A 24,787-nucleotide genomic window follows, 5' to 3' on the forward strand; every position below is an offset into this window, starting at 1 on the left:
ACATCACAGAAAGTCTCCACAATCGTTATCTCCTGATTGAAACACTGTGTTTTAATTCTAGAGACTAAAGACTAGAGAGGAAGACTGGAAATTTCGGCGTACATGCTTGGATGTGCACGACCAATACATAATTATGTTTTAGATAAGGCTGATTGGTGGATGATCGTGCAGCGACACCAATATAAGGGAGGCTACTCCGCATATGTCGGTACAAATCACTTTCACGTTTCGATCCGAATCTTCCGAGCCAAACGATTTACCTAGACTCCCAAGGCAGTTGTCTAGCAACATCAAATAACACCCCCAAGCGGGCGGCGCCCTGCAATAGTCACTCATCTTGTACACATTTAGTGACCTTTCCCCTCTGAGGACTAAGCAGTCTGTGCATCCAAGTCCTGCAGACGCGTTTATCAACTCGGAAACTCGCCAGCATCGGCCCGGCAATGAGGTCGCTGACAAACAGGAAGTGACGTTTAATCTCTACTACGATTGGCGGTGCGAGCCAATAAAAATCGCTTTAACATATCGCGCTATCGGAGGAACAGACAACTCCGCCGGTTAATGCACAGTGCTCACGCTCTGTAGTCGCGCGTGAAACACTTCGAGCAGACAGTGACCCAACCTGATCACCAGCCGGCTGCCAGCTCACATCGCATCGTCCTCCCCATCATCATCCATGAAGCAGGCCCATAGAGGAAAGCGATCGGCCGGCTTGTCTCTGCACCACCGCCCTACCTTCATTCATCTTCTTGCTTTCAGGCAACGGCGGTCCACCTTGCTTAACCTTTAACCTCGGCGAGGTTTACTGTTTACGCAATCGAAAGCTCCCGTCCCTCGTCCGCTGATTAACGTACGTTCTGCCGTCTCTTGCTGAACATTTGTGCTCAGATTATGACAAAGCAGACTCTTCCACTTCGCTAAAAGTTTTTTTTTTTTCTCTGTCTCTCCTTCACTTTCTTTCTCAAAAACTTTTACTTTGTCTTTAAGGTCTTTGTAAGCAGCGACCTTTTCTAAGAAAGTTGAGGTTTGGATAACCTGTCCTGTCTGAGCGAGGCAAGGTTTGTGGTTTAAGCGTTGGGACATGGAGTTTGTCAACTTTGCCTCAAGAGAATCTGCTGTCTGGATGTTCAGATGCTCAGTGGTGTGACGGTAACCCTCCCTCCCTCCCTTCCTTTCAAATCTGCTTCCCATGGGATCAGAAAATTGTAGCATTCTTTAAAAGGGCTTTGCGGGGACGGTTAGTTCATATATCTAACATGTCTCTTATGGTGAGAGGAATAGCGGATGGCTGCTAAAATATCTTTGTACATTTTTCAAAAATTTTGATAAGATTAACTGACGAATCAACTTTTTAAATCAGAATAATATTTACATTTCTCAACTACCTGATCATTTTCTCTTATTGGAAAGGGAACATAAAAGGAAGGAAGAAGATCATAAGTGCTTAAAAAATTAAAATCGTTCAATTCCACTTAAACAGATACACATAAGTATCAGACAAAAGTCTTATACAAGGAACCGACAAATTTAATTGAACATAGTGTCCAATTCGACAGAATTATTGCTACACAACACCAGCACGCGCACATACTGAAAAAAACATATTAAGCACGGAGAGCATCCACAAACATCTTTCTAATAAAAAGTCCACGGCCTACCCAATTCCACGATAATAACATTGCAAGAACAAGTCGTACATTATATGTAAAAACACTGAGGTGGAAGAACATGCTATCTCGCTCTCTCACTCCCTGGCCCCATGGCCTTCTCCTGGCATCAAAGCACTCAAAATGTAATCCACAAACTAGGGGGTGCAGGAAACCGTGATCTCGGATAGCAGGAGCAACAAAATTCTGTATCGATTAATCGAATCTAATGATACAGCAATCAATCCGGCCACTGCCTCACATTAAAAAAAAAACGTCTATTCCTGTCGTCTGCATGAGGTCTCGTCAGCTCCATTTCGCTAAAAGGAACATCGTCATCATGTGGTGGCGGATGGTGGGAAGGAGAGAAAAGTGTAGGCTAGCTACCACCTCCCATCTTCTCTCACTTCTTTTTTTTTTTTTCTTCCAGCGATACTACACTTGCTGCCTTAAATGCCTTCCCCGAGGAAGCGGACAGCTGAGTGTTGCAAAAAGTTTTTAAAATGTCTTGAGAGGTTTCGCGTGTATTTTTTAAACAACAGGAAGCACCGCGCGCGAAAATGAGGCACCAGGGGCAATGAGGGAATTCCTGTGTATGGAAAGATAATGAGCGAGAATTCACACAAAATACTCTGGGGCTGCAAAAAAGAAAGTTTTTTTTCTCTCTTCTTCTCCGTCTCTCTCTTTGTGCGTATTATATCTACACACACGCCAACGCATCAGTAACTGTGAGAGGACAATGTCTGACAAAGAACATTTGTAAAGGGGGGTGGCGGAGAGAAAAAAATATAACATGGCTTAGAGGGAGGCGGATTCAAGGACCAGTAAAAAAATCAGCAACATTTCTCGAAAGCCAAGGGAATAACCCCTTACATCCTACCCTGTGAAGCACAGTGAAACACGAAAAACTTAGGACAGATTTCTCCTGTGTATACCCCTCTCTTTGTCCAGACTCAATTCTTTTAGCATCTGTCTGTCATTTCCCCATCCCCTCCCCCAAATCTTCCCCCTCCTACCTCACTCTCGCGCAGACAGAGCATATTTCTCCAGACTTCCCTGAAACACATCGGGCCAAAGCACGCTGAGAGCCATATGTAGAAAATGAAAACATTTTGTGAAAGCTTGGCAGCCTCCTATTTGAAACACGGTAAGAGACGATAGACTGAACGACAAATTCTATCCTCCACCCTGTCAACACACGGGAGACGCCTGCCTCTGTAACTCTTTGTCTTGGAGGGTTCTCCTCTTTAGTCAATACTTCAGCTATGTGGCGAGATACTCTTCATCTCAAGGTGCCCAGGATGCTCCCTCCCCCAGGTTTTAAACTTAGCACATTACAATTGCTTATTTCCTACTGAGTAGCTTCCCACGAAAATTGTTCTGGATGTACTTTCACAGTGCCGATGCTTAAGAGAAGCACATTTCAGCACCGGTTGAGTTTTCTATCAGGGAAAGCAGCGATGAAAAAGAAAGTTACCCATCCACCCGCCTGCCGCCCACAAAACTAAATTAAAAAATGCAACACAGTTTTCAAGGAACGCTCGAGAATAGCTGAAGGTAATGTATATGTAACACAATGCCACACAGAATCAGATTTTCTTCCATCTCCTCCATCTCTCTCCCACGTGCGCATCTCCATTAACAGCTACTGGTAAAAGCATTCTGACTGCTCTGTGATGGTAGAATTGCTGTTTCATTTTGGTTTGCACCTAATGCACGCTGCCGGAACTTTGTGGGAGAAAAAATAAATCTTTCAACTTTCACTTTCAACTGGAACTGTGCAGAGTTCTCGCCTGTAGAGCTGCACAATTGTGTCAAAAATTACTGGAGATTGCGGTTATTTGCCGCGCGGTATAACACCGTGCACCAGGGAACATCACACGCCAGAGGAATTATTGACCAATCAGAAAATAGGAATTTACTTGCTGCACGCTTGGCACAATAGCCGCTGCCGTACCAGGCTGCATCCACTTTGATAAAACCATTACACATACGATTATTTCCAAATATTTTTGGTGAAACATCCCAGGATAACACAAAAAAAAATATTGATAGACAAGAAATCAGATTACTGGAACTTAATCACCAAAAGTAGCAGAAAGATATAAAGATATCTCACCGAGGTTTTTTTTTATTTTCAGTAGTAACTTGTTTAGCCATAAAACAGTTTGTTCCGGTGGAATATTTTGACGGAGAGACCAGTAACAGAAAATGCATTAAGCTACTAACAATTATTTAACTATCACCCATCTTCCGGAAGGTACATTTCTGAACCAAAGAATGCAGAGAACTGGCGATCTGACCGAGCAGCCAATAGAACTCCGCTGATCCCAAAAGTCAACCGTTTGAATGTCAGTCATTCTTCCATAAAACATTCAGGTTTGACCCTGAAAACTTTACAGATTGCGATTTTATGTTTTTTGCCACAAAAAAAAAAAATCTGTAGCGTGCTTTGAGTGCAACCGCAAGTCTAGCGACCTTTCGCGAGGTGTCTACATGGGTAGACACAAGACCAGGAGCACACTGTGACCTATACACACCACAAAACACGAGTCTTCAAAAGAAAGCTGCAACTCCCACACCCGCCTCCTTGTCTCCTTAGCAGCTGATGTAAGTCGGAGAACATCCTGAATATTCCCATTAGTATTCTTGTCTGCGGTTAACTGTCATCGCTCTACCTTGCCCTCCGTCCCCGCCGCTACTGAGAGACTGGAAGCACAAAGCCGCCTTCTGATACAAACAGCGGTCTTGACTGACAAGGGAATAAGAAATCCGTAACAGTGACTGGCAACACTCTATAAACATCTACGAGAAAGCGAAAAGTTGTTAAATCAATGACAGTTCACTCAAGACATTTAATTTCCCCAATTTGTGAGTCAGTCTGGGTGAAAAATCCGCCAATTTCCTAGAGATGTGAGCCCACAAATATGACCACGCACACAATGAGGGGTTTAAAAAAAAAAACTTGACAAGGATGTCAGCGGACATGTTTGAAATGACCCCGGCTATTGCACTGACCGTAGTCATTCCAGCTCAACTAAACTAGAATATAAGTGTATATATATATTACTCGTATCAGAGTTTTGAGACCTCGTTCTGGAAATGACAGGGTTTTTTTATGAAATGCTACCTAGTATTGACCTCAGCCAATAATTTGAAAGATTAACCTAAAGAAAGAATTTTGAACTTTGGCAGACCTTTAACAGCGGCTCAACAGGTGGAGAACACAGGGTCTGGTTAGCCAGGTATGAAAGGTGCACGTCACTCACCGGCAAAGCCGTCTGGGCGAAGATGTAACGAGAAGCGAAAATGTCTGGCGCTCGATGCCGAGTCAACAGCCGCTCTGCCCACGTTTTCCGCTAGTCAGGGCCTGGCTGCCTCGGTACTTTGCAAGGCTATTGTTCTCAAGCAAGGAAACCACAATAACAAGAAGAAAAGCAAAACCCGCATTCATTGAAAGCGGACTCTTTCTAGCGGCGAGGAGGGAAAAAACCCAAGTATGAGAATGAGCAAAAAAAAGTCTGAAGAACTTTCAGCTTAGTGTATACAAAAATTCCTGCACATCCCATAAAACAAACTTAGTCTGCTTATTTACTATGCTTACCTCACTCTCTCCTATATTCTTTTGCTTTTTTTATATCTCGCCTATCTTCTCCTGTCGCCAAAGTGTCGTCTGCAACACTATGTCACTTTTTAAGATGTAGGATTGCCACCAACAACTACTCAAGCTGGTAACACATTATGTTAATTTATGCCAATCTGCTTAATTAGAGAGATAAGCAAGTGTAATTATAAAAACAAATCAGTTCTGATAAAGAATGCTGCAAGAACAATGTGGCAACAACTTCTCTGAAGACAATAAGCAGGTCAGACACGCACTAGTATGTCAGCAGTGATTTGATCTCACCAGACCTGGCGAAGCAGCTCAAAGGCATTGTTTTACAAGCTATTTATAGTCTAAACACCCGCAGGAAAAGTAAATTTGCATAGTTTCGCCAATTAAATGCCCTACTTACAGAGGGAGATTACTCGGATAACCTTCTTTGCCGGTGCCGAAGGCGCGAGTGGCGACATAAGTCAGTGCGGACATAAGTTAGGACAGGAAAAATAATAGGCGAGGGGGAAGAGAAAGAGTTCATTATTTCTAGTCCTGAAGAAAAAACGCAGGACAAGCAGACAAGAAAAAGAAATGGTCAAGGAACTAAAAATAACAAAATAATACCTATGGATTAGGCAAGGAGTTGGGAAAAGTGGGAAGAAGGTGACAGGAAGTAGGTACTGGGGTTGAAAGCCGAGCCAGATACGAGGGCTGCATCGCCAACAAGCATCACACGCACAGAAAGAACAGCACGCCCGAGACAGGATCTGAACCCAGGGTCTTGGCGACTGTTGGGTAACCAGAAATCACGATCACATAGGAAAGAGGGAGCTGTCTAGTCATCAACCACCAATGGTAACACGTGTTGTAATAATGCCGTGACCTTACTACACTCTTTTTCTTGAGGCGCAAGCGAGGGAATGGTGGATGACAAAAATGACAATCCCCTGGTAATCAAGTCACACTTCTTTAAACACAAAAAAAGACATGAAGGCATTACGGGAAGCGGTAAGAGAGAGAGAGAAATGGGTAAAATTTACCGAGATACCACCTCAGTTCTCCGGGCTGGGCACCACACGTACCAGCTTCGTCGAGAGATGAATGGACTTCTGCTGAGGGTCCCCGGATGCTGCAATAAGCAGCACCGCACCGCTGGGAGGAGAGGGGCATTTGAAAGTTAAAAAAATAAAAGCTGGCACTCCAGGAAGCGGCGTCAATATATTGCCAGAGGAGATCGAAGCCCTCGAGGATAGCCGAGGCAGAGTGATTGAAGATCGGGCTTCAATTTCGTACTCGCCAGCGCAGCTAGGGACCGCTCCCCTGGCGAACAGATTAGCTACGAGGGTACAGGGCGAGGTGTGCACCACGGTCGGACTGAATAGAAGGTGTAAATAAAAACTTAATAGAATGTCATGTCTGAAAATAAATCTAATGTAATCGACTTGTTACACTGTGGCTCTAGCTCCCCTCCATCTACCTCCCTCCTTCCGTCATTTGATCATCGTGTTGAGATCATCATCCTTCGTTTCTTTCTTTTTTCTTCTATTTGCTGTAAGGGAATCTGTGGTTCTTTTCTCAACTTTGATGTGATGGGAAGATTTCCCTACACATCGATTACTGTACAAAACAGAAGTTCCATAAATTGATGGATGGTCGTTAGGAAGGAGTGAAGACTTGACAAATGAGAAATTTGAGGCGTGTACAACAAGGCTGGACTTTAAAATTCCACCCGATACCCGACCACATGCCCTTCCGCAACGCCCGTTCTCAAAATTCTGTTTCAATAATGATAGGAAGCATGTGCAGGATGATCGCAGCAAGGTAATTATTGTACTTACAAATCCTGTCTGTCCAGAATGGTTCCAGGCCAGCGCATACAACTAATCTTTGCTAACCGCTTCTGAGAAACAAAGAACAAGTGGGAGGTGATGGAGACAGAGAAGCACAAAAAAATATCCTCGAGTGTGAGTCACATGATGGACGGAGGGGATGAAGGGGAGAGGGAACAATGCGACTGAGCAGTGCGGTGGGGTAGGGTGGGGTGGATGTGTGGACGATGCAAGTGTAAACAGCAAAAAAAGAACGAAGTGCCAGGGCAAACATTGCTCTGCGGGAGAAAACAAAGAGAGCTTCGTCTTCAGGTTAAAAACTAGGCTCGCAAGATCGTACAGCGATAAAGCAGGTCATTGTGACCGGCAGGGAGGCGTTAATCTGCTTCAGTAAGCATCATGTCTCGAAGCTTAAATAAATGATCAAAAAGGAATAAGAGATAAAAATGGAGAATGAGAGAAAGAGCTGAAGATAAGGAAAGCCTTTTCCTTTCACAGAAGTGGTGACTAAGCTGAAAGAGAAAACAGAAGGTCTTGGTGCCCTAGAGGACAAGGAGAAAAAGAAAAAAAAAGCCCCCGACTACGACATTTCTCAGACGAGGCACACAGGCGGAATGCGCGGAGCTCGCCGGGCGAAGTCCTCTGATCCCAACGCTCATCTCCTGACGAAAGGCGCGTGCGGGGCTCCGCGGGGTCTGGCGGGGTCTCAGGCTTTAATCTGATGACGACGCTAGAGAAAGCCTGTCGCAGATGATCTCCTCGTTGGCAGCAGGAGCAGAAGGGGCATGCCAGTGTCAGAAGATGTCCTGACATGCCAGCTTCCCGTGGAGAGGGACATGACCTCCAGCGATGGCATTTCCCTCTGACCCCTGGTTACAGGAGACTGCTTGTCTCACCTGACCTTCCTGAAGCTGTCTTGCGTGGACTGGTTGAAGCTGTCCAGCACAATTATTATTCTGGGTTTTTTTTTGGTAAATTATTCGTGAAGAAAGCAACTTCGAAAGCCTTCAGAAGCGTGACTTCAGCGACATGGACAATCCTTGGATTCAATCTTTGGAAGCTGTGAAACCTTGTTATGGCGCTAAGCTGATCAACGCTTAAAAACTACCGAAGGCTGCATAAAGTTAATTGTGACAGGCAAAGTAAGGCCTAAAATTGATGACACTTAAATTATAGCCCAGAGCAACCGAGCTTAGATAGCCCCATGAGCAATGTCTCTATGTAGTGGTTCCACGCGACGCCAAATGTTTTAGACTCATTGCGTTCGAACCTAGGGTAATTTTTTTTTTTTGGTGTTTTGTTTCGGGATTTGTTTTTTCTGATATGATCAATTGTGTTAAACCTTTCATGAATACTAATTGCCAGTCGAAATCATATAATCTGTGTAAAGTCTTCTCGACGGACACTACTATCATACATTGATGATGCAAAACTCCAGCGACCGGCTGTTTCGCGTCTCTAAAGGAGCAACCCAACAACCCCTTGCCTGATGACATGACGAACCTTTCAAAATACGCCATGTTGAAACCCTCTATTACTTCTACCACCAGACACAGTGTTTGTCCTGGAACAGACATTTGTCTGGGAACATTTCTCCCGCTGATTCTCCAAAGACGCGATATGATTGGTCACTGCGAGGGGCAGAGCGTCCAGAGGTTAATTGAGAATACTGTCCCTTCTTGACCTTACAAGTGCCATAGCGAAAGTACATGCGATCGGTCTTTTTCTCATGGTGTACGCGAACACACACAAGCGGACAGCAAAGAATTCCAACAAACTAAGAGTTTACACGAAGACACAGCAGTTTATGTTTACCTAATGCAACTGTAAACTGCCAACAAGAATAACTGTGCTCTTCCCTTAAAACTTTGCTACATTCCAATTTCTTCATAGCCTTCTTCCATTACCTGAAAAATCCCACAAAGCCCATAAACGAACATGTTTTATGCTAGCGAAAGGGGCAGAGAAATCCTCGTTTATCTGCATCCTCCCCGACGCTAAATGAAGTATATGCGTAAATGGAGTCAAAATGTTTTTCTTACTAGAAAAAAATAAAAATCTGACGTTCCAAATTGCGCCGGACATGGCTGTGACATGGTCGGATCATGCAAAAACATTACGGCAATGGATGTAGCATTAAGGACTGTTTTTTTCTTCTGTTGGAGTCACGTGATGCTAAAAGCTGCTCTTGGTGAGTGACGTCAGCAGGGTGTCGGCTCGCTCCGGGCACCCGATTTGCTCGTCGACTGATGTCGGATGCCTGTCGAGTGGTCACGATGGCGAAACAAACTCAATTTAGCGCCACCAACGCGATTTGCTTCAAATGTTTGAGACGATTTGCATCAACAAGCGCTCGTAAAAGGTCGACAGATAAGATTAGTGGGATGTTTGAAACTGCACGTCAGCGCCATGTGAGTGTTTATGTTTTATTTTCTTTGTTTCTTATTTTAAAGCGTAGACAACACCTTCAATGTTGCTATGATTTAGAATGACCTATAACCCAGGCGTGAGTATAAGAAACAAAACAATTGTACGTGGCAAATGTGTCCTACTCTGACAACACCTGTACACATGTAATACCTACATTGATTACACTCAAACACAACTCTAAGAACAACACAGATTATATGTGTACATACATGAAAATGACAAAGAGGATGACAAGGCCATCAATAAACTTTGAGAATGAAATAAAATTTGATGATAAATTTTCACCTCAGTGCCAACAGGTCCTGTCGCGAACCTTAACTTGATTTTTTTTTAAATTTCACTCCGGCTTCGCCATCACAATGTCCCTTGTGACTGACGGCCAGATCTGTCTTCAGTACCACGTCCTCCATTACACGAGTCTAATTATGTTACCACCACCTCTAGCTCCCCCCCGCTACTGTAAGTATGCATGTTTGAGATTTTCTCTGCGGGAAAGGTGGCCCACTCGACTCAGGGAAAGAAGCCTGTTTTCTTTTATAAAACCGAGGATTAACACCAGCTAATACGTTTTCTCAGAGGAGGAGGGGATGAAGAAAGTGAGAGTAGGAGAGGGGGATGTAGGACGTAAAACCGAGTCATCATGTAAGCACCTGCGGGTGACACCAGGATCCGTGACAGCGGATCTTGGATCATGAATTCTATTGAACTCATTTGCATTTCTCTCCATCTATTTCTCTCACTTTCACTCACTGTTGTCATTTCAGACTTACTCGCTCGTTCACTCTCCCACCCACTTAATTCTCCCTCCTTCTCACAACTATCTCTGTCTAGTTGCACGTGCGCAGGTCACAGGAAAGTCTTCTCAAAAGCCCATGAGACGTAACAGACACGTAAGCTTTATACAGGCAGGAGACTTCTTCACTGCGATGAATAAGCAAAAAGATCTCTGGCTGGCAGGGCTGAATATTTTTCAGACGGTGTTGTCGAGTTGGTGAACAAAATGCAACTACATGTGGCGGGAATCTCAGGAAAGTAGAGTGTTTATAATTAAATAGTGATAGTCAAACGATATATATAACGAAGAAATACAATTTAAAACTTGATGGGGCAAAAAGTTCACCTTCTTTCTTCACGCGATGACTAGCGACGAAGCATAGCTGCTTGCAAACTTCCTGCGGAGAAGCGTTCGGCCCGTCAAGAGTCCGTCAGCTGGCGCCCAGCACGTGACTGCAGCCGCCGGTTCCTCAAAGAACACACAGCTCGCCTGTCTCCCTTTCAGACTCTGATGGCGACAGTTACCTGCCCACGACGGCGCTCTCAGCACCGCCGCCACAGTCCCGCGCTACCTGGCTTCCTGCCCCCGCGCGCTTTGAACGCCAGCGCAGCACGAGCATCCCACAGGCTTCACACGCACCGCTGACCTTTCCAGCGTCTTGCTTCTCCTTCTGCGACGCGTTGCTGCAGCGTTGATGCTGGTGAAGGTGGCTGCTGTTGTAGACGTTCTTCTCCTGCGGGTAGCCGGCGTACCATTGTTTTCCTTTTTACACACACGCACCCTCTTAGTCGCGCGCTGATGTGGATGAAATGTGGAGGGTGTGGTGTGAGTTACGCCTCAAGACCTCCCCCGTCAGCAGAAGAGAACGGACAACCTTTACGAGTGGCATACATCGCAGCCAGTCTGCCTGGTGGTGGTGGTCGTGGTGTGTATGTGTGTATATATTCAGGCGCCGACCGCAGACAGATCCATCCTCTGTGAACGGAACGCTTGTGGAAACGCGGCGAAACTATTCACGTGGCGTGGAATATCGTAAGAGGGTGCAGGAGGAAGGGGTGTCGGAGGAGGCGGAAGGGGTGTACAGGCGCGCGTGAAGGAGAGTAATTTGTCGCCGTCTGACGGCAAATCGTCGTGCATCACGCAGCACGTGCACACGCGCAGCCGGACTGGACCCCCCTTGCAGCACTTCGACTGCGACCCAACGCCGCGCTCCCAGGCTCCGCCGCCACCGCGGATGTCACACCCGGGCACATGGTTCAATATGTCACGCACTTTAGTGTATGATGCTAAAGAATTCTGAAGACTACATTGCTAACACTTATCGCCTTGTAAACTTTTATCATGAAACTGAAAGTTTGTGGGTGGAGGGTTTGTGGGAGGTAGAGAGCCACCGTCCGCCAGTTTCTCGCAGCGGTGTGTAGCAGAACGAGGCAGGACGCCCGATCGTCTGCCAGCGTTGACCCTTTCCCGCTCCGTCAGTCGTAGTCGCAGGATGCTGCTTACAGCGGCTGAGTCCCTTTAACAAGCCGCCTCGGCACACCACCTTCTGCCGCCGCCATCACGTGCCAGGATGGAGATCAGTTCTCACGCGCGCTGCTCGGGCTTGCTCTCTCTCTCTCGTCTGGCCTCGCAACAGCAGCAGCAGCAAACATGTCCGACGGCAGCAGGTACAAAGTTACCGGCACTAATGGGACGGAGGGGACGGGGAGTGAGGGGACACAAACAGTAGGTACAATTTATGTAGGAGTCGGGCATGTTCCTAGCAGAACTCGGTGTTTGAAGTGTGTATGTGTGTGTGGCAAGGAACTTATGTCGTCCTCCCCTCCGCACGATGCTGAACCCTGTGCGGGGCCCGAGTGGCTGAAGCTAGACGACGCCGGGTTTCCGGTGTGACCGCAACAAGCTGACAGGCACTCAGCATCCAGTCCGCTCACTAGTGATGCTAGCGTATGTGTGTATAAACTATTGCTTTGCGTGTAAACCGTTTCGTGCAGACCTATCATCAGCAGGTCAGAGGTTGATATGGAACCTCTTTCAGCATCACGTGTGGCAGGTCACCCTCTCTTTTCTCTCTGATCACTCAGATTTTAAGTAGGAGAGAACATTATTGCGCACATTTTTTTTTTTTTTGCTTGAAAAACAAATGTTTACTTATGTAGATTATTTTTAATAAGGTTCTTTTCTACGCATACCGCTGAATGAACCTTCAACTCGACTTCAATCCAACAATATAGACGTAAGACACTGAGGAGAAAGAAGAGAGAAAAAGGTTGGTGGTGGTGGTGGTGGTGGTGGTGGTGGTGGGAGGGGATGAACTCGAGGTCTAACAATTGAGAGAGACGGAACGAAGAGGAGAATGGGAGCGGTATGGAGAATGGGGCCTGGATGTATGGGATCAGCTTTCACCACATGTTTCGCCCATAAAACATTTCTTCTGACTTCGATGCCATTGGGCTCCTAGACTTTCAACAAAGTCGTCTCTTTGGTGCATTTCACTTTCTCTGAGGATATTTTACTTCATTAAAAATACAGCACTTGATATTTTTGTTGGTTGTAATGGGTAATGAGTCTTGAGGGTTTTCTCAACCTCCTACACTGAAATATTTTGCTAAATTTTATCCGATGATCGTACAGAAAGCAGGAGAAACAGTCAAATATTCGTAATATGTGTCTCGCAAAGACGACCCTAGAATTAAGAACCCATTGGCTCAGCTCTGTATCAGTCTTACTCGTGGTATCCTCAAGCGAAAACAATCTAGAAAAGCCACTAATTACTTCTTGGAGGACCATCTGAGACTGCAGTGCAAGACAATGGCACACAAGTACCTACTGAATCTTGTCGGCTTCAGTAAGACAGTGTCAAGGGAGCTTTGTGGTCGGCGCGCCTCACTACCTCGGAGACTTTTTCTCCAGACATGGAAAATGTGCCTGTAACATTATATCCTGTTTTATTCCACTCGCTTTGGGCTGCTCACAACTAGACTTTAAAAATCCAAGCTCTCTCTTTTTCTGTGAGAAGAATTCTGTGCCAAGGAACACCATCACAGAAATGCACCATCTCTCTAGTGCGAGGGTCGCAAGAATCAGTCCTTCGCAGCCAGCATCAAAAGAAGAGGAAGTCCGCATCACGGCTCTCGTTCTAACGACCGACTGGCAACGGCCATTTTCATTGCCACCTCCCCCCTTCTCCCTTGACGCAGAAAATTCTCCCCCACCACTATCTCTATAGTACCAACTTCCCCCAGCCTTGGCCGCGGACTTTCTGGCTCCCTCTGCTACGGCAACCGCCGTAATTTCCAGGCTTCCAGTGTTCCCGAAGGACTCGACCGTCCGGTCACAAAAGGGAAGTCAAAAGTACTGTGGTAAGTGTCAGCAAGGGGGTCGGGCCACCCAGAGACCTACTTCAATGGCAGGCGTTTGTCTGCCACGAAACAGGCGGTGACCCTCGCACTGCTGACATTTCTTCCCTCTCTCTTTTAACTCTCGCCTCCTCTTTCTCATCTCTCGTCTTCGATCCTTTCTCTTTCGTCCTCTTTCTCTCTACACACCCATGGTGTGTTTCTAGATTGTGGGCACTGACCTCGGGGACTCACCACCGAGTGTTGTTGGCGATAATCATGTGGATCCACAACTGCTGTCGCATGGAAACCAAACAACTAAGCAGCAGGGTCAGTTTGGATCAAAGGGAGTGAGGTGCAAAGAACCTTGTGTAACCGACTCTTCAGCCAGTCACCAAAACCCTCGAGAAGAACGACTTAAACAGCTGACCTGTTTCCAATCTGTCTAGCTGTGAGACACATTCTCAAAAGCATTCCTTTTAATGAATACCAATAGTAAAAAAGAATCAGCCATGATAATTAACTTGATTACCACGTATTTAACAATATTTAGCCAGACATTTTATAACAGTAACGACCTTAATAAGAAGAGACGAGTGTTAACATAATTAGACTGAGATGCTCCTGAGAAAAGCTACTTACAGTCCATAATTTTACCCCTTTAACACCTTACCTAATACCCTGCCGAAGTTCTAAGCCCTGTCTGGGTGTTCAAAAGACACCAAGCGACTAAAGATGAAAGCTGTAGAGCACATTTCCCATCCCCCCAGAAATGACAAGAATTTGTCGTCAGGTGCCATCGAGGGTTGTAAAGGTTGGAGCAAGTGTGTGAGCAGAAGACTGAGAGGTAACTAGGCGGCTGACATGCGCAAGGAGGATCCCTCAGGATCCCTGTTCTGTTGACCCTAGTTCCAGCTGTCCCTGCCGTTTTGTTGTGCAGCAACAAGAAGTATTTCTTCAATGCAAATGTATGTTGACGGTGGCGACCTTTACTGGCTCTCTCTCTCTCACACACGCCACCACTACCGACTTTTTACTGCCTCCGGATACTTCATTTGCCACTTCTCATTAAGCTGATGACTTCCGAGAAGAAGCTGGGCAGAAGGTAAATAACTGCGAACAAGGAAACGAACAGCAGACATCGGCGTTTTAGAATACTTAGGGCCGACATAAAAAGAAAGATGCTGGTTGCCTCTCAGCATTCGCCAGGCACCACCAATGCATTTCCGGGATTGGAAGGGTCAGGAAGCAGGAACGTGAGGACACCTGCCAATGCTTTTGCATGCTTGAGTGTGTATATCAAACGAAAATTAGACAGCCATTGCATACACACACAAATACAAATCAATATAAGAATCAATACAGCTTTCTTACTCCAAGTAACGACTGCTATCTTGCGAGTCTTACTTTTTAAAGAGTGTTTCTGTGTGTAGGTGGTCATGTGGTAATACTCGCTGATATATGCTATTATGCCCGTGTTTTGCGTGTTTGTTAGTGTGTCTGTGTGCGTCTGGACTAATTTTGTTTAGTGCTGAGTAATACATCAAAGCATGAGCGTGCATTTCATGATTATGTGAAAAAAAAAAACCCTATTCTTTTTTCCTGCAACGGTCGCTGGCCAGAACTACACTTCTCCAGTGACTTATCCGTGACAGCTCCAATCTCCTTTCGCTGGAAATGAAATGAGAAATCGATCTCCAGGCCTACCTGAAGTTCCTTCAGCTCTCACACACTTCTTTCTGCCTGCTTCCACTCCCTATGGTTCTACCAGTTGACTCTGAATCACACATTCCAACCTAGCAGCGCTTCGGACAGAATAATCCAGCTTAAAAATTAAACAAAAACTTAACCTGCTTTTATTACATCAAGACGGAAATTGAAAAATAAATAAATATGCGTGAAAGGGATGGTTAGGTGCGCGAAAAGGTGGAGTGGGGAGTCTTATCGCGACAACGGAGGAGGACGTGGCGAGTCACCGAGGATTAGGAAGAGTTATGAGAGAAGTTCAAAGCAACAGGTATCACCACCGATCGACCAAGTGGTACTGATAAGAGCGCAGGTTGTGCGGGTTGAGGTTGTTGAAACAGCGATTTCCCAAGTGGTACAGTTTGCCTTTACCGAGACCAAGCAAGTACATAGCAGCCGCCGACACCGCGCGAGACGTCAGCACAGCAGCTGACGCCTGGACTGGACAGCTGACGCGCCCTCCAGCAGAACACCTTGTGTTGGAATAAAACCCTCATCCCTGAAGCTCTTTATTTCGGCGGTGGAGCAGGATGTGGGTATACTCATCAGAACAACCACAACAGGGTACAGTCCGTAGCTTTCCCGCTATTTTTAATGAGGGAGTAGAAAGCAGGTCAAAGAACATCTGACGCGCATCTTCACATTTGGAAATAGGTCACAATGAAAGCCTCGATAATCTGACACAAAAAAAAAGGTCGAAGCCGTAGTTAGGACAGATAACGCACTCGCCATCAACAAGGTGGAAGGCAAACCATATTCCTGTAGGGGGCGATATCTGTCTGCGATAGCCTCCTCCATTAAATCCTCTTACCTTGGGTGATATACCCTGGTGATTAGTTGGAAAATATTTTTAAATGTCTGCCATCTAAGTCCTAAAAGTTGTTTTTTTTTTCTTTTATTCTTTCTCACACTAAACAGATAACCAATTATCTTAATGAAAATGGACTAAGATTAAGCGTGAAAGTATATCCTGACCGGAAATACGAACAAAGCGTATTGTTACTTACATACATACAGCAGACTGAGAGTGTTTGTACACAAGTCGATACACTATGTCACGCAGTTTAACCACAGATTTTCTGCTAAACACGGCAGCTGCCCTTCCAAATAAATATACATCAATCAATTCTCTCTGTGTGTGTAAGCGCTCGCCTTCTCACAGCGAGAAAATGAAAAACAAGAAAGGGAGCCGAAGAGGACAAAACGAGGAGATGGGAAACAAGTGGAAGTGCAAATACACTGGTCAGAAGAGCGAGCGAGAGAGGGAGAATGGAGAAAAGAAAGCCTCAGAGACAAGGAAGGGAGGGAGAGAACAAATTAGACAAGTGGTCGATTGGCAATCTAGCGAGCATCACAGGCAGTTTTATTTCTCTCGTCAGCGAAAAAAAAATTCCTTCACGGTTCGCTCCATTTCTCGCGAGGAGGTTGGAAGGATGAAGAAATAAACTTCAATATTTATTTCTTGTTTGTTAATGAGTTTATGTAGGAAGATCACTAAACGATTTGCTTTAGTCTGATCACCCAGGCTCAGTCCTCTGTAAGCAGCTGTTAATAGTGTCTAGTGTTCTCCAAATGGCCAGACGTTCCTTCAGAAGGGAAGCGCCACCATCTTGTGACCTCATCTCACTCAGGAAAGCTCGTGGCTGTCTTGCTGCAGCTGCACGACCGTGTCACACTGGACAGGCGCAGCAACAGTGATGGGTCCTTCTGGTGAATTCCGGGTATCTGCAGCATGGAACATCCTCATGGCATGCTCCTGATGACGTGCCCATCGTTCGAGCCGTTCACGATGGAGGACATCTAGCGCCCTCTTCTGAGGACAGCTAGCGCCCTCTTCTGATCACATGCGGATCGAACTACCGGCAGGAGGTAACATCGCTAAACGGGGAGAGGGGGATATCTTGAGCTATAGTCGTCTCCCTTGGCTCATCGAGCCACTGCATCTGCCACCAGATGGCGCTTCTGCGCAACTTTAGCGTCACCTCGTCCAGACTGCAAACTGTACTGCCTTTGAGTTTAGGAGCAACCGGGTGCAAGAAATGAGCTTTTCTAAAGTTGATCTGTAGCATACATAAAAAAGTGGGGGAGGGCTGTTTTCAAAACTGAATTGGCACTAGGTTTTACAAGAAAATAGGTCGAGGTTACTGCGTAGTTACACCAATACTTATTTGCGCACGTGCAGAAATCTTTCAGGTGGGCGGGACGTGGAAACGGCACACACAATATTTTTTCAGACATGGACAGACATCGGTACACTGATACACAACAGTCTAAAGCCAGGGTAATGCCATCCGACTGCTACAAATATGCGATCATATTTCGCTCACAATTATTCATGATCGGAAACAAAATAAGGCCCCATAAAACTGCACTAAGGAAAGTCATAAGGCCCAAACTCATTTCTCCCTCTCACGAAAATAGACATCTTGAAAAGACACTCTCGTGTTCGGCTGGCCGGATAGCGTCCAGGGAATGTTGATCAATAGACGAGTATAATATTGCACCGCACCTTTCACATTAAGATAACAGGTTTCAAAGCAGACGAGCTTAGAAGAAAGACATTTCTCGGCAGCACTTTTTCTTCAAAATTAACAGCCACGCGAGGCTGCGGACATAATCCACCCACGTAACTTACGCTGAGATGAGGAGCACGCTCCACTGCCGCCATCTTAAATCCGTTGCCGCCATCTTAAATCCGCTGTGTGGCGCCAGTGCACGTCTTCTACACCTTGCATTGGTCGCCGGCAATGCATGGACAATACGTCTTCAGAGGCGACATTGAGTCTGGAGCGAGGGTACAACATAATTTAAACTTTCTTTCATTCAATCTCATCAGTCACATGATCTTTTAGAGGACTAAAGCAGGTTTCCATTCTTTCCAGCTCTCTCTCCCTTTCTTCCTTAAGCTTTTATCCGAATGAATGGTCGGAAATGCTTTACCTCCTTTGCCTATGGATTTCTATACGAGACACTACAGTGATTGATAAGAAGACAGACAGGGGAACTTCTGCTCTCTTCCGTACAGATGTCAGCTGGTGAGCACGCGCTACCTTAACTAGCTTTCAAATAAAAAAAGTCAGTTTAACTATAGTGTCATCCTTTATCTCAAACTGACTTTGACAAAACTGTGGACAAAAGAAAGCCATAATGAAATAAAGATGTCCGAGACCTTCAGCCCTACCCTATAATATCATAAAACCACCAACGAACTTGTCACGGAAGTGTCTTATCTTTACATTTTAAATTGAAAGTCAGAAAAAGTAGCGCTTGTCACAACTGCGCATGCTCAAACGATGTCCTCTACTGCGCCCTCGTCATTCGTCAATTCTCGCTTTTATTTCTCCCGATCGCTCAGCTGATCAATACTTTGTGTGGATTGTTTTCCGTTGATAACATTTTTCTGTTATTCCCAAAAAGGAAAATATAAAGGAATAATAAAAATGTGCTGAGGTATATAAGGTTTTGCGAAACAAAATGTTCAGAAGTCATTATCTTCGGACTGCATCTCAAATAATTGCCGTTTTCCTCGCTTTCTGACTGATTCATTGTCTTCGACAGATATTGAGAGACAGAAAGACAGACAAATTCTCTACAACGTTAACTGCAATTGTTTGTGGTCGAGAATGGCAGTGTTTGTCGTCTCTGCAACTTCCTTTAGTAATTGTCACAGTTCCAGCAACAGGATGACATAAGCGACCACAGGACTGCAAGGTCAGCACTTCTTCCGTTTTCGTAATGTCCAGTCTTGAAACATTTATGCACGACTTCCTTCCCCTGAGGGTAATGAAAAAAGTAATATATTTATAAAACCTTGAGCTTAAGCAAAACGATGTGACCTTTTCCCGCAAACAGCAAACTTCCTGACATAAAAGTGTCACCTTTCTGACAACACAGGTCTGTCCTGCTTTTCTTCCAGAAGTCCTCTACTTCCCTTCCAGTAACATCTACAACAGCTGTTTACCATGGTAAATTCTGGGTGACCTGAGGAAATATTTCTTTCCACAGTCTGTCATGAGGTGAAAAGTGTTCATCTCATGAACAACAGCCAGACTCATGGGAGGGGGACGCTTGCATGCATCCGTTGGTAATTAAAAGACAGCAGGATACATGACTAACCTCGCTCCACTGCCCATTACTACAGTCCGATGTTTATCGTGGAAGGATAATCTTACACTTAACCTCTAAATTAGAGAGCATACAAACACTTTTTTTTTGGGGGTGTGCTCTTCCAGAATGAAACGTAAAGCATAAAATTGAGAAAATAACTGAGGCTGCCAGTTCTTAAAAGGAAAACAAAAGATAAAGAACGTGATGACGATGATGTACACAAAATAACATGTACAATAAGACAACACTAAGCCACGCTGCATAAGGCATCTATATGTCTCAGGACAAGATGACTGTGGTATCTTCTTGGATAATAAAAACAAGTGCGACAAAATGCGACACGCAGACGACAATATCCGCTACATCCAGCTAATCCCCAGCGGGGTCAAAGTGCACAGTGATGTAGTGGTAACGCATACATATACATTTGCTTTTAGGATGGCATTATTTCAGTCCATAACTACTTCCCGTCCGCAGCCAAAGGGCCCCACCTATCATTTTAACAGCTTCCTCTCTCTCACACACTCTCTGTCACAACAACCACTACCACCAACACCACGGGTTGGGTAACCCTTTCTTCCAACGGTCGGAATGCGTACGCAGCGACACGTACAGTAAACATGATGTACACAGCTTCTTTTCACCCGCGCCCCTCCACCTCCCATTCACGACTGTCTTCTTTGGTCGTTACAGCAAACAATAGACCTTATTTACACAGGCGTCATCTTGAAACCAGACCGAGGCCTAGAGGGCTGGTGTAGTTGCTACAGAAACATACTGGTACTAAACTCTCCAGAACTGGATTTAGCAGTCACACCTCGTTCTCTCACTCTTTTCACATTTTCCTTCCTATACAATCAGGTTAGTTGCAGAAAAATTAAAAAAAAACTAGGCTATGGTCTTCTACAATGATTTCACCAGCCTCTGTCATCACATATACCTAACAGTACACAACAGTGCATGTGTAGTATTTAATTTTCTTTCTTTGCGGTGCTCTTCGCCATTTTTCCTGGTAACCATGATGCCCATGAAGTCTGTTCCCTGAAAGTCGGAACAGCGGACGTGAATAAGGTGAACAGCGGACGTGAATAAGGTCAACAGCGGAACGTGAATAAGGTCAACAGCTTACCTCGCTTTGGAAGCAAGTGCACAGTGCATCCCTTTAGCGCGAAGGGTCCGTTCACTTAGCTACAGACTGTCCTCCCACCCCGCCCTATCCTGAAGACGGGAAGGAAGACATGTTGCTGGTGCAAACTGTAACTGACAGGTAATTATGTACATGTCGGACACTTCAGTTCTCGGCAGGAAACCAGACACCAACGGTCTTCTTCGGAGAGGCGTTGTTCTTCGTGGCAGTCGGGCATGGCTGTTAGTTATCTCCCCTACCCTTCTATTTTCATCGACGAAATTCTCACACTTCCTTTTTTTCTGCACCTTCCCACTCTCACTTTCCCTCTCCCCCAACCCCCGCCACCAACAATCCTCCACAACAAGTTAGATACCTGTCACACGAAATAAAGTTTATAGAAGGTGTCGATAAAATATCAAATTAAAAGACAGGCTGATCCGCCTCACTACACATCATTTCAACCAATAAATGTCAACGTGAATTTTCCATGTGCACAATACATCGACGGTGTCCGGTGCCATGCTTTTGAAAGTATTAAACACTTTATGTCCATATCCATAATTTACACCCGTCACATTACCGTCGCTGTATAATAAGAAGAGGAAGAATTAAGCCTTTTTTCCTCCCGTGTATCGGCCGTCTGTACGTGATTCCGGAGGTTTTTAAGCACGCCATGTCGATGTCGATCCTTCGTGATAAAGGTCACTGCATGCAAATAATAAAAGACAGACACCGTCGGTCCTTTCATCGCCCCGCACAGTCGAAGAAAAGACTTGACACCGCGGTCTGTCCAGTCCAGATGACGTCCACCGGTTTCTTTTGTGGACTCAAGTCACCTTAATCGTATCCGCCCACGGTGGAGTTGCTGCTCCTGCTGCTTCAAACTGCGTCGTGCAGTTGACAACAGAGATATCTCTGGTATTAAAATGAAAGTCCTAACTACCGCGGATACACACTCCTTACAGACAGATGCACCCACTAAGGCTCCAGCCCCTCACCCGCACTCGCCAACCGCTTGCTTCGAGCTCACCGAGCTTGCTTGACGTCAACGCCCTCGTGTTAGCACACCTAACCCTTGGCAAACTCGAGCAAGCCTCGATCATCCCCGCTGTCGTGGGGTGTTTTGAGATGGGGAGAGATGGAGCAATTAAGTTAGATTATTTATTAGCTTGTTTAAGACGATTATCTACCAGTAACTTGATGCAAGCTGCATTTCTACCTGACACGCGCCTTGTTTTCCATAAACCTTTTTATTTTTAACTCGGATGCATGTCTATGTTTACAAAATATGCAATTAAAAAATAAAGTTACAGAAATGTAGCGTGCATTCACAGATTATTAGTGTTCGAGAAATAATTGGTACTAGATATAACACTAGAGAAGCTTCGAACATACTAATGATCATCACGCGCTCTTTAGACCATGCGCACGCACGCACGCACACAAACTACACGTGCTCCATGCATGACGCGCCGCCTAGCGACAAGCCTGTACACCTATTGAACGACGTGCAGCAACTAAAGGTGATCCCTTGTCGCTACACTAGCGCCGCCACCTGTGGAGGAGGACGATGTCGACACGAGGTGTGTCTTGACACGTGTAAAAAGAAAAAGGCTTCCTGGCCCATTCCCAACCCTTCCCCTCCATTACATCAGCTGGCGCAGCGCAGACGAGATGCTGCTGACCAGCGCTGCTTGTTCTCACTTCTGCTCACATCTCTTTCATGCTGCGACAAACTTAATATCCACGATGAAAGTTTTCGCCCTCGGGGCGAGGAACTTATTATATCAGTTATCATGGAATCCAGGGCTCTCTCGCCGAGAGACGGGGGATGGGGCGAGCGAGGTGGTAAAACGTCTGGGTTGGCGGGGGCGTATAGTGTGGGCGGGGGAGGTTCTGGGGTGGAGAGAAAAAAATTATAGAAGAATCGGGTGATGGCGGAAGAGGAGGTAGTGCAGAGGAAGGACGTATTTCGTTTCTGCGGATGATGATGACGACTGTGACAAGGCTCTTAGAACAGAAGAAACAGCAGTCAGCGGTCTGCAAGGATGGAGGGGAGGGAAGGAGCACAAATGCTAATTAATGTGAAGACGATGGTTCCTTGTTTAACTGGAGACCTTCAAGGTCCAGAGGTTTGCAGCTGACAAGTTAATTTTACATCCCAGCAGGTTAAAGGTCAAACGATCCGCGTGCTTTGCACATTATCTCCCACAGCGTTGTTTTCGTAATTATCCGAAAGTCTTTGTAAACATGCCACCTGCTTGTCATTAGCATTTAGAACTCTTGCAATATATTATTGCCATCCTCCTCTCACCTGACTCTCTGTTGTCACGCTACTATCCCTCCAACACGATCAATAACTGCGGGGAACTTCGGAGGACATCCGTTGAGAAGACGGAGGGTATGGGGCTACAGAGATAAACAGATATATATCCATATTGATGTTAATTATCAGTTAGCACGCATAAACATTGTAAACAGTCCAGGTTCGAGAAATCTCGATATCCTTCACCAAGCTATCTGGGCCAATAGTAGGGCGGGGAAATGGGGAGGGGAGGCAGAGAGAAGGAGGGAGCTGTAAAACACAGATAAAGAAAACATAAAGAGTGGAGTCTGAGAGAATTCCGACTGAGACCGTACTTAGCAGCCAAGTGTCTGACGTGCCTTCTCATTAAAGACAGGAAGAGCCACTTGCCGCCCCGCTGCTGCGGTCACTCGACTTGGCCTCCCTCGCCAGCCTCGTCTGGACTTTAGGACACCAGGGCCGAGACTTTTCAAGGCACAAGCTGGCAAACCAAACCTTCCTCATGGAGAACTAATAGCAGTTGTGTGACACGACGCAGGTTGCGGCTGTATGCTCCACTGAGGGTGATTAGGAAGAAGAACAAGAAGAAGACATGGCGCAGGCCTGCCTTACGTCCCGCTTCTGACAGCGCACCGGCCGTGACACTCAGTATGATGACCCTCGACAACCACAAAGATTACACAAATACCTCCTGCACCATCAGCACCCACACCCACCAAAAACATACAGAGTCCTTGTATATGGCAGACTATATCGCTTCAAAGATGGAGAGATGGAATATGTTTCTCTCAGCAAGGACAGTTTTCGCTTGTTTTTTACGAATGCACCAGTGTTGCGAATTATTGTTACGAAACAGTACATTTAGTCGAGACTAACACCAAAATAGTATTTGTGTGAATTTGTAAGTGCGAAAGAAAGAGAGAGGAAGAAATTTTGTTTATGTGTAAATACTAAAATCTTACAAAGTCAAATGTTATCCAGCTATTTTATAAAAAATAATAAAACATGCAAAACAAAAAAAGTGAACCCGAGCAAATCTGGCAACACTTTGCCAACAAACCAAGAGGAGACAATGTGATCAGGGCATGAAAGTCTGCCTGCCACTTGCCTGAAAGCCCACTCTGCAGCTCTCGGCGGCCCAGACTGATTTCGTTAATCCCATCATGCAATTGGTGGCGAGCCTGCTTACAGACCCACGCCCCGTACTGCGCCACCCTGCCCACTTCTTCCTCTTCCATCAAAAAGTCGACTAACATGATTGTACAAACACAATTTGGTGCTCGGAAATAAATTGCATCGACAGGCAAATTCTCTCCACAAAAGATAACGGAAACCAAGTTATCGGCAGGGCATGCGTGATAGGTGCAACTACCAATGATCTCCCTTTTGTCCCACCCTCTTCCGCCCCACTCCCGCCATGTTTACACCTATATCGTCCCCTCCGTCCTTCAGACGGAATAAACAAACTCGGTAATTCAGTTCTTTCTTCGGATTAAGTAATCTGTTCGCTTCTCAGATTTTCTTTCCAATAGACAGATCCGATGACGAAATTCAGACGAGGACAATAATGACGATGATCGTTAGGCAAGAAATTTGAAGACAAGCACCGGAGCCCCTCTGGATCGATACTACAAGTCCGCCGGAAGAGGCTCGGTAAATCACGTGTGATTGGGTAATTTCCTGTCGTAATAATCCTGTGTGAAGCAGAAAACAACAAGCTGAGCACAGCCCACTCTCAACACTAACACCGCTGGTCGTGTCAACAGCCCTTGTGGTAACTAACTCCCAGGCTCCATCCACAACGAGACTCTGACCTTCATGTCTAATGATAGGGTAAACCTCAGTGCAAGATAATATTTCCTTAAAATCCCACTGAACACCCAC

General features: G+C 45.6%; 1 protein-coding gene across 5 annotated transcripts in view; it reads right to left on the reverse strand.

The window, feature by feature from the left end:
* The window catches only part of LOC112563988 (polypeptide N-acetylgalactosaminyltransferase 5-like), a 110,679-nt gene that overhangs the window by 44,082 nt on the left and 41,810 nt on the right, over positions 1 to 24,787 (reverse strand). The window lies entirely within an intron of this gene.

This window comes from Pomacea canaliculata, linkage group LG5, assembly GCF_003073045.1.
Source record: "Pomacea canaliculata isolate SZHN2017 linkage group LG5, ASM307304v1, whole genome shotgun sequence".
In the NCBI taxonomy this organism is placed as follows: Eukaryota; Metazoa; Mollusca; class Gastropoda; order Architaenioglossa; family Ampullariidae; genus Pomacea; species Pomacea canaliculata.